Source organism: Sander vitreus, chromosome 10 (genome assembly GCF_031162955.1).
Source record: "Sander vitreus isolate 19-12246 chromosome 10, sanVit1, whole genome shotgun sequence".
Lineage (NCBI taxonomy): Eukaryota > Metazoa > Chordata > Actinopteri > Perciformes > Percidae > Sander > Sander vitreus.
Genome location: NC_135864.1, coordinates 2,740,733 through 2,750,732, shown reverse-complemented (window position 1 = coordinate 2,750,732; position 10,000 = coordinate 2,740,733). Strand labels below are relative to the sequence as shown.

The window sequence follows — 10,000 nt, the reverse complement described above, 5'->3', positions numbered from 1 at the left end:
GACTTAGCCAAAACATTTGAACATCCACAACTTCTCAGTCCCTCCCCCCTTCTGCTAAAGCCCAAAAAGTTCTCCTAAGCCCCTCCCCCCACAAGGGAGAATGAATGTGTGTGAATGAGCAGTGATTGACACGCAGTTAGACACCCCCCCTGGCCCTGATTGGTGCATCTGAACAGTTAGACACCCCCCCTGGCCCTGATTGGTGCATCTGAACAGTTAGACACCCCCCCCTGGCCCTGATTGGTGCATCTGAACAGGGAGCTGTGGATTTTTGTAAATCCCACTCCAGGCTGTAGGTGGAGCCAGAGGAGCTGGATTTATTTTTAATGACCAGCTTCATGTAGTTCTACTGGAACATAGGGTCAGTTTCAGCAGATATGACAGAGAGGGAGTTTTATAAGGCTTACCTACTGCACCTTTAATGGAAATTGGTTCTTCTACTGGACGTAGCGATGTAAATGTAGCCTGAAACATAACGGAACTGTGGAACGGGGACATTTTGGCTCCATGTTTGACCGAGGCTCAAACGCTGTATCCAGTTCTGTTATAATAATAATAATATTCACGTAAACAAAATAGTCTTTAGCAGCATGGTTAGCATCACTAAGCTAACGATGACAGGGAGTGTTTTAACCCTTGTGTTGTCTTCCCAGGCTTCTGGCACTTTTGTAGACGTTTTTGTCACATTTTTTTGTTTTTATTTTTCTGATGTTTCCATTTTCTTCACTTTGACACACCACTAATATCAAATTATAATTACTAGTTTTACACTTATTCTTGGAATTCATGGTCAATAAACTTCATTTATATGAAATCATACCACATTTCTGAGTTTAAAAAGCAGAGATATGCTATAATATTAAATAAAACACCCACAATTCAATAAAAGTACTGAACTGATCTGTAATTTTACTTGTGAAGAGCGTTGTATGGAACCATCCATGTTATTTTTGGGCAATTTGGGTGAAAGAAATCCACATTTCTGATATAGAAACTTAAAAAAAAAAGGTTATATTTGACCCGAGAACAACATGACGGTTAATGTAAATGTTTCTGAGGAGCCGGAGGTGCTGCCTCATGTTCCTGAACACACACACACACACACACACACACACACACACACACACACACACACACACACACACACTCACACACACTCACACTCTGAGCTCTTCCTGTTCTATCCTCCAGCGTTTATATTTAGCCGGCGTTCGATCTTCATGGCGTGTCGAGCAGTCAATAAAAATCAGCCGCTCGCCGTCGGACATCATGTCTGAAACTGATCCTCCACCCCCCCCAAACCCTCTCACCTCAAAGCCCCCTCCCCCCTCCACCCTCAGGCAGGAAGTGGCAGCGTCCGTCCGAACACTTCCTCCTGTCGTCTGTATGGATGAAAAAGGAGCTCTCTGCTCTGGAACGGAGAGATTTCAGGGCGCTCAGGTGTCGGACTTTAATATCAGCCGAGTCACCTTCACATCGGCGATCAGTCAACATGCAGCAGCAGCCGGCGGCGCAGAGGTCAAAGGTCACGGCAAATACCGCGCCGAGCCTTCGGGAAAGAGACGTAGAGAAGGAGAGAACAGCCAGCCATTTTTGTTTAATTCGGTATCTTTTGTATTTTCTGTTTTAATGTATTTTCAACAAATGGTTAATTTTCTAACCCCGACCCATCAACTATCTTTCATAATCTTATTTCTCCTCACACCTTCCCAACTTTATACTTCAATAATAATCAGTCTTCCAAACCAGAAATCATTCTTAAATGGTTCTTTAGATGGCTCTGTTGTCCTATTTCTTTTATTTTTTGTTTACTCTTTCAACAAATCGTTTCTCTTTTCATAACCGTACATCTTTGTGTTGTGTATATGCTAATCTTATTTCTCCTTAAACCTTTAATCAGTCTTCTAATAACAAAGATATCATTCTTAATCGGTTCTTCAGAAGGCTTTGTTGGCCTACAAAGAACCATCACTGACTAAAGACCTCTGTGTACCTCATTATAACACACCTTTATATAAGTTTATTACAGAATATTTGGTGGAGAATGTAGGGAATTATGTCTAAAATAAAGCCCTAAGGCCTGTCAAATCTGACTCCAATTTATTAATTCCCGCGCCTTCTTACATCGGACTTATGTTTACCAGAACAACTTTACTGAAGTCCAGCATTTAGTTGCTTGGTCTCGGATAGGAAGCTAAGCAATGTACTGCTGTGGTCGGGGGGCAGCAGCCAAAACGTTTTAGACATTGATTAATCTGTGGACTATTTTCTGGTCTCTAAAATGTGGATCAGTGTTTCCCAAAAGCCCAACATGACGTCCTCAAATGTCTTGTTTTGTCCACAACTCAAAGATATTCAGTTTACTGTCACAGAGGAGAGAAGAAACTAGAACATACTCACATTTAACGAGCTGACATCAGAGAATTTACACTGTTTTTCATTTGAGACAAAAAAAACGGAATGATCGATTATCAGAATAGTTGGCGATTAATTTAGTAGTTGACAACTAATCGAAAGTTTCTTTGGTTCCAGTTTGCACCTTTTTGTTTAACATCTTGTGTCCATAGTTTCCTAATGATGAACCACCGATATTCCAGACTGATCTCATGAAGTGGTGTATGTATGACGCGCCAATTATTGGCGTGTTATGAAGACGCATACTCGGTTTTAAGCGTGTTTCAACGCTGTTTGGCCTCCATTGACTTACCTTACCTTGTGATTGCGTGTGAATTGACGCCGTAGTGAGTAGTATGAAAGGGCGAATCGCCACGCAGGTGGTAGAGACATTTTACACCGCTATGATCGTGCTGGTCCAGGCCGGGCCCTTAATCAAGAATTTGTGTTTTTTTAATCATTACATTATTAGCCTTATTCGGCAGGGAGAAAGCTCTGCCTCTGCAGCTCCTCCCGTAGCTCTGGGTGGATGTCCTGCACTGACTTGAGTGGGAGGTAAACTGTGCTACGTCGTGTCTCCCCCATCTGCAGCACTGTTGTCGGCCACTGCGTCAGCATGCAGACCGTGGTGAAGGACAGTATTAATTAGTGATCGAGACAAGAAAGTCTCCTATATGGTTCCAGGGCTTTGATTATGTTGCTGCCTTGATCTGTTCCCCTCACTATTCGGCTGAGGGAGCAGCTAGGGTCGAGGTTTTTTACATTTCTTCATTCGGATCCATTTGCGATCCGTTCCAGTCTGAATAAACTAACAGCAGTTTACATGCTTCGTCCTTGTTGCATTATTCATTAAGATCATTCCAAACAGTTTTCTGTAGTTCAAACAACTCAGAATTGTAGTTAAAAACGTCAGTTCTAACGGCCCACGTGTTAAAAACATTGTCTGGTTTAAATTGGGCTCGGGCTCATAATTACAGTTAATGTGTCGGGCCGGGCCGGGCTCGGACACAACGTGCACGGGCTCGGGTAGGGTCGGGCTTGATTTTTTGGGCCCGATCTAAGCTCTAGCAGGTGGTGCAGGACTTTCACCCAGGAGACCGGGGTTTGTGTCCCGTGTGTGGCTTTTCCTAAAGCCAACCCCGTTGTTCTTTTCCTAAACCCAACCGTTTGTCCGGTTCTTGTTTTCCTAAAACCCGCTTCTGTCGTAGTCTCGCGATAACACGCCACATGACTTTAGAAAGTGCTACGTGGCGTGTATGTTTACGCTGTGACGTCGCAGACTGCCGTCAGCTGTTTACAGCGTAGATATACACGCGGATAGCTCATAAGGCGTACAGATAACACGCCACTTGGCTTAAGAAAGTTGGCGTGTATGTTTACGTGAAGTCATGATGCCATGTTGGATATTCTAAGATATTTTATTGGAATAATTGAACTTCAACCAAACTAACAGGATGGTTTGCTGTGATATATATATGAGCCAGGGATCCACTGACCGGCCTGTGATGTCTCTCTGATCCACACGGTGGAAACTGGGCAGATTTGTCTGTAATACTATAAGACATCCGTCTCTCCTTGCAGCTTTTCTTTCCTCAAGCCTCACAAAGCCCGCTTAAATCTCACCAACTCTGTTGTTTTTTGTGTGTACTTCTTTTAGTCTGAAAAACATCCACTTATAGAGTCGAATGGACCATCAGAGTTCACATGATGACGTGAAAAGTCTAGAAATGTGTGCAGGACGAGAAGAGAAAGAAAAATCAATAAAAAATTCTTTCACCTCCAATCTACAGCTACATTAATAGTTCACGTACTATAGATATTGATCAGGCTGTTCCCATGAACCGTTCGTACATATAGCTACGAAAAGTAAAGCACTTTCATTCGTACGTGTTCCACGTATTTATTACTGTCAGCAGGGTTTTAGGGGCTCCTAAAACACAGGGTTTTCAAGCGGTGGAGCGGAGTTTGCGTCCCGGAAGAAGTTAAGGAGAAAACACAAGACCTTCACCAGGAAACAGGTGTTCATGTCCTGAAGAAGTTAAGGAGAAAACACAAGACCTTCACCAGGAAACAGGTGTTCATGTCCTGAAGAAGTTAAGGAGAAAACACAAGACTTTCACCCAGGAAACAGGTGTTCATGTCCTGAAAGAAGTTAAGGAGAAAACACAAGACTTTCACCCAGGAAACAGGTGTTCATGTCCTGAAGAAATTAAGGAGAAAACACAAGACTTTCACCAGGAAACAGGTGTTCATGTCCTGAAGAAGTTAAGGAGAAAACACAAGACTTTCACCAGGAAACAGGTGTTCATGTCCTGAAGAAGTTAAGGAGAAAACACAAGACTTTCACCAGGAAACAGGTGTTTATGTTACAGAGGTACTATTTAAAGCTATAGTGTGTAGTTTCTGTCTCCCCCATGAGGAATTCTAAGTAATGACAACCAAACTGTCGGCGCGTCCACATTATACAAGTCTTCCGTGACTGCGCACCACCCCCACCCCATCTCCACGCAGTTGCTAGTAGCCAAGGAGGACACGGAGGATTAAAAAAAGTAATTAGCTTCACTGTAGTGTCTGCGCGGGAAAGTCACCGGACGCCTCAATCTTCTGAACATAGTCATACTGAGAAATCCAGAGAGAGCTGTGTGGAGCTGATGGTCTTAATTAGTTTTGTAGCAACTCATTTGGTAATGGCTTGAATGTAACGGCCGTTCATTAATATCAAAAAGTGACGTACTAAAGCTTTAAGGGGACCGGCGTTTCAACCCAAACCACCACATATTTTAACCCTTGTGTTGTTTAAGTTGCTCTTTTCAAAGTTTTTTATTGTATTTCAACGCTTTGATCAGTTTTTATCAACATTTTTATAGCTTTTTCCCGACGTTTTTGTGACTTTTTCAATGTTTTGGGCACTTTGTTTTGACGTTTTTGGCGCTTTTTTTAAAGTTTGTAAGTCTTCTTTCATTGTTTTGGTTGCTTTTCCTTACGTTTGTCGTTTGTTTTTTTGTTTTTTAGTTTTATTTGCGACCATATTTTCTGTTATTAAAAAAAAAAACTGTCGTTGCTGCAGGACGGTCACCTTCTCTCGGCAAAACTTAACTGTCATGCGACCGGTCGTCACGTGTAATTTGTAGGATATCACAGAAATTGCTGGGGCATAAGATTTCATAAGTTTTCATACGATATCATACAAACCCGTTGATGAGGATACGTTGTATTGATAGTGAGTCTGGAAGGACAGACCGATGCTTGTGTACTTGTTTGATCCAGCACGCCTGAGTGTTTCTGTTCTGGCTGCTTCAGAAAGCCAACAAGAGAACCGCGAGCACAGACGGAAGAAAACGAGTTCAACAAGATTAAACAATGTTAACAAAAAAAAACTTCCTGCACCTGCTTTCTTTTCCACACAAAAGCTTTTACACAGTGAAGTGGTTTCTTTACAACTCCCCGGATCAAGATTAACAATGTGTCCCGTGTTGTTTGCAGGATTACGGAGCTGAAGTCACACCCGTTTTTTTGTTGTTATAAAGACTTTAATCCTCCAGCCTGGACAGATAGTTCATTTTCTGACAGTTTCATTCATTAGTCTTTCTGAAAAGATGAAAGTGGGGATGAAGTTTTGGATAGCTAAGACTCAAATAATCACTTTATTTGGTTAAAATAGAGTTGTTTAAAGTGAAGGTGAGGCTGATGCAAGTCTGCAGATGTGAGGAGAAATCTGCACCCTGATCAGTTTTCTCTCCTCCAGGAACTTTTGGAAACATAACAGTTTGCACCTTCTTCACCCGAGTCTACACAACGTCCACTACACTTTTAAACAAGGCCATTTAGGAGACAGGAAGTGCGTACCGTTTCATACCATTGGCTCAGCATGTAATGCGCAATATTTACATTTCTGTCTAGCCAAAACGGCCCTCAGTTTTCTATTTTACACGTATATTTGAGCACGTAAATCATGAGCAGCAGGCTGTTCTCATGAACCATTCGTACATATAGCTACGTAAAGTAATGCACTGAAATTCGTTTGTATTCCACGTATTTTTCTGCTGTATGCACAACATTGACTGCTGCGGTTGGGCAATTATATCTGTAATAATGTATTATACTTTAATCATAAACTTTGTATTTGAAGTAACTTGATACACGCTGTTCTACGCAACCATTCGTACATATAGCTACGAAAAGTAAAGGACTGAAATTGGTATGTATTCCACGTATTTATTACTGTCAGCACCACACTGACTGCTGCTGTATAAGAGTGTGAAGATCCTCGTAGGGAGGAGGTCGTGGGGGGGGGATGTTTGGCTCCTAAAACGCAGAGCTTTCAAGAGGGGGATCGGAGTTCATGTCCTGAAGAAGTTAAGGAGAAAACACAAGACTTTCACCCAGGAAACAGGTGTTCATGTCCTGAAGAAGTTAAGGAGAAAACACAAGACTTTCACCAGGAAACAGGTGTTCATGTCCTGAAGAAGTTAAGGAGAAAACACAAGACTTTCACCCAGGAAACAGGTGTTCATGTCCTGAAGAAGTTAAGGAGAAAACACAAGACTTTCACCAGGAAACAGGTGTTCATGTCCTGAAGAAGTTAAGGAGAAAACACAAGACTTTCACCAGGAAACAGGTGTTCATGTCCTGAAGAAGTTAAGGAGAAAACACAAGACTTTCACCAGGAAACAGGTGTTCATGTCCTGAAGAAGTTAAGGAGAAAACACAAGACTTTCACCCAGGAAACAGGTGTTCATGTCCTGAAGAAGTTAAGGAGAAAAACACAAGACTTTCACCCAGGAAACAGGTGTTCATGTCCTGAAGAAGTTAAGGAGAAAACACAAGACTTTCACCCAGGAAACAGGTGTTCATGTCCTGAAGAAGTTAAGGAGAAAACACAAGACTTTCACCAGGAAACAGGTGTTTGTGTCCCTGGAGTACTACTTAAAGTGCTCATATTATCCTCATTTTCAGGTTCATAATTGTATTTTGAGATTGTATCAGAATAGGTTTACATGGTTTAATTATCATAAAACACCATATTTTTGTTGTACTGCACATTGCTGCAGCTCCTCTTTTCACCCTGTGTTCAGGTCTCTGTTTTAGCTACAGAGTGAGACCTCTCACTGCTGTAACATCTTTGTTGGCAGTCGCACATGCTCAGTAGTTAGGTAAGGACTACATGCTCAGTAGCTAGGTAAGGACTACATGCTCAGTAGCTAGGTAAGGACCACGTGCTCAGTAGCTAGGTAAGGACTACATGCTCAGTAGCTAGGTAAGGACTACATGCTCAGTAGCTAGGTAAGGACTACATGCTCAGTAGCTAGGTAAGGACTACATGTTCAGTAGCTAGGTAAGGACTACATGAGCTAGCTAGCTGTTTCTCCAACTTCAGTCTGTACAAGGCAGGATTAGCTGGGAGACTTCTTCTAAACGAGGGCACACTTCCAACTTTGTGTGGAATACCTGCAGAACAGGGACATGGAAGTAGTTCTATACAATTAATTTTGTAGATTATGGTGAACTAGTGTGTGCGAGAGAGCTGATTGCGATATATGATCTCAACGCTAGATGGGAGAAATTCCCACACATTGGACCTTTTAAGGGTACCGGTGTTTTAACACAAACCACAATCTTTTTTTTTCTAATCTTAACTAGTCGTTTTGGTATCTAAACTTAACTGTCGGCACTGCATGACGGTCACCTTTCAGTCGGCCAAACTCAACTGCCACGGCCGCTGAGAAGACGTCTTCTCGCGGATCTCTGTAGCCGGCGTCACGTGACCTAATTTCGTAGGATGTCACACGAATTGTTACGCATACATTTTCGTACAACATCATACGAACCCGTTCATGAGAATGCGTTGCGTAGAGTATAAATTGGAATTGAACATTTTAAAAAATGTGTATGCCCAGTTTAACAGTTAAATAGGTCGGTGTTGTCATTCGTGCAACATTGGGGTCAAGCTAATAGCCTTAGCTTAGCTTAGCTAGTCATGTTGTGGAAAACAAACGGAGCAACGTGGGAAACGATGACAAATATGTAAATATATTTAAATATCTTTCAAACAAGCTTAAGTCTTAATGTCATTTTACGTGGATCTGGTTGTTTGATTTCACTCAGAGATGAAATAGAAAGCCCTGGTTGTTTGCACAGTCTTTCTATTCTTATTTTCTAATTTTTTTTATTTTATTGAGCTGATGGATGGATCCTGAGTGTGTTGCTGTGTGGCCAACATGGAGCCACTTTGTCTTCTTTCTCTCCCGCTGATTTTCTTCTCTCCTTCGACAGCCGCCGAGTAGCTACACTGAGACAAACTATCACACACACACATGCACACACACACACGCACACACGCACACACACACGCACACACACACAGATATATCTACAAATATATACACATCCTTTGAACTGTCAGTGTATAGCAGCTGGGCAGAACCTGCTCGCCACTTTCACTTCTGTGTGTATATGTCTGTTTCTGTGTGTGTGTGTGTGTGTGTGTGTGTGTGTGTGTGTGTGTGTGTGTGTGTGGTATCACCTCACACACACACACACACACACACACACACACACACACACACACACACTTGAGTAATTAATTTTCAACATGGCTGGGTTTTTGCCATGACGTGTGTGTGCAGAAGGGGAGGTAGCTGCCGTCAATACTAATTTGCTACGAAAGAAAACAAATGTATTTAATCCCTGGTTGTCTAGTCCTGTTTTCCTCTTCTTCCCTCTCTCTCTCTCTCTCTCTCTCTCTCTCTCTCTCTCACTCTCTTCTTGCCTTTCACCCTACTCGCCTCTCGCTCGCGGCTCGTCCCTCCCCACCCCTGGCGGGCTGATAACCATTAGCACTGCAAAGGGAATTTTAATGCAACGCCGGCTTCAGTGGAAAGGAATGAATATTTAAAAACACACTGACTGGAGCAATAAAAGCAGAAGGACATATCCTTCATTTGGAGAGCACACACACACACACACACACACACACACACACACACACACACACACACACACACACACACACACACACACACACACACACACACACACACACACACACACACACACACACACACACACACACACACACACACACACACACACACACACACACACACACACACACACACACACACACACACACTCACACACACACACACACACACACACACACACACACACACACACACACACACACACACACACACACACACACACACACACACACACACACACACACACACACACACACACACACACTCACATGTTTATGTGACACACCGACTGACTGAGATCTGATTTCAAACCAGTTCTGCTGGTCTGACTTTGTTTTGTCTTGGCGCTGTGTTCATGTACCGTCGGAGCGTGCAAAGATGAGAAAGATTCCCGAGGTTACGACTTGAAAGCTCTCATATGAGGCCTAACCACAACTTCAGATCGACCTCTTCTCATCCAGAGATGTTTACCCTCCCCTCCTCCTAACTGTGGCTACATCTACACTTCTAACGTTTTGGTTTAAAAACTAATATCTTTTGCTACATTTACGCTTCGAGTCTACACTACTCCGTTTTGGTTTGAAAACTCCGGGGTTGCATTGTAGTCTGGACGGACACAAACG

At 42.7% G+C, this 10,000-nt stretch overlaps 1 protein-coding gene across 2 annotated transcripts in view; it reads left to right on the top strand.

Annotated features, from left to right (window-relative positions):
• Positions 1–10,000, top strand: part of LOC144524040 (protocadherin-1-like) — a 248,138-nt gene that overhangs the window by 67,687 nt on the left and 170,451 nt on the right. Inside the window, exon 4 of one of the 2 annotated variants that reach the window (XR_013502574.1) lies at positions 141–388. The exons of the other annotated variant lie outside the window; for it this stretch is intronic. The gene's annotated coding sequence lies outside the window, so the exon portion shown is untranslated. Of the gene's footprint in view, positions 1–140; positions 389–10,000 lie in introns of those variants that run through there. 2 annotated transcript variants of the gene reach the window in all.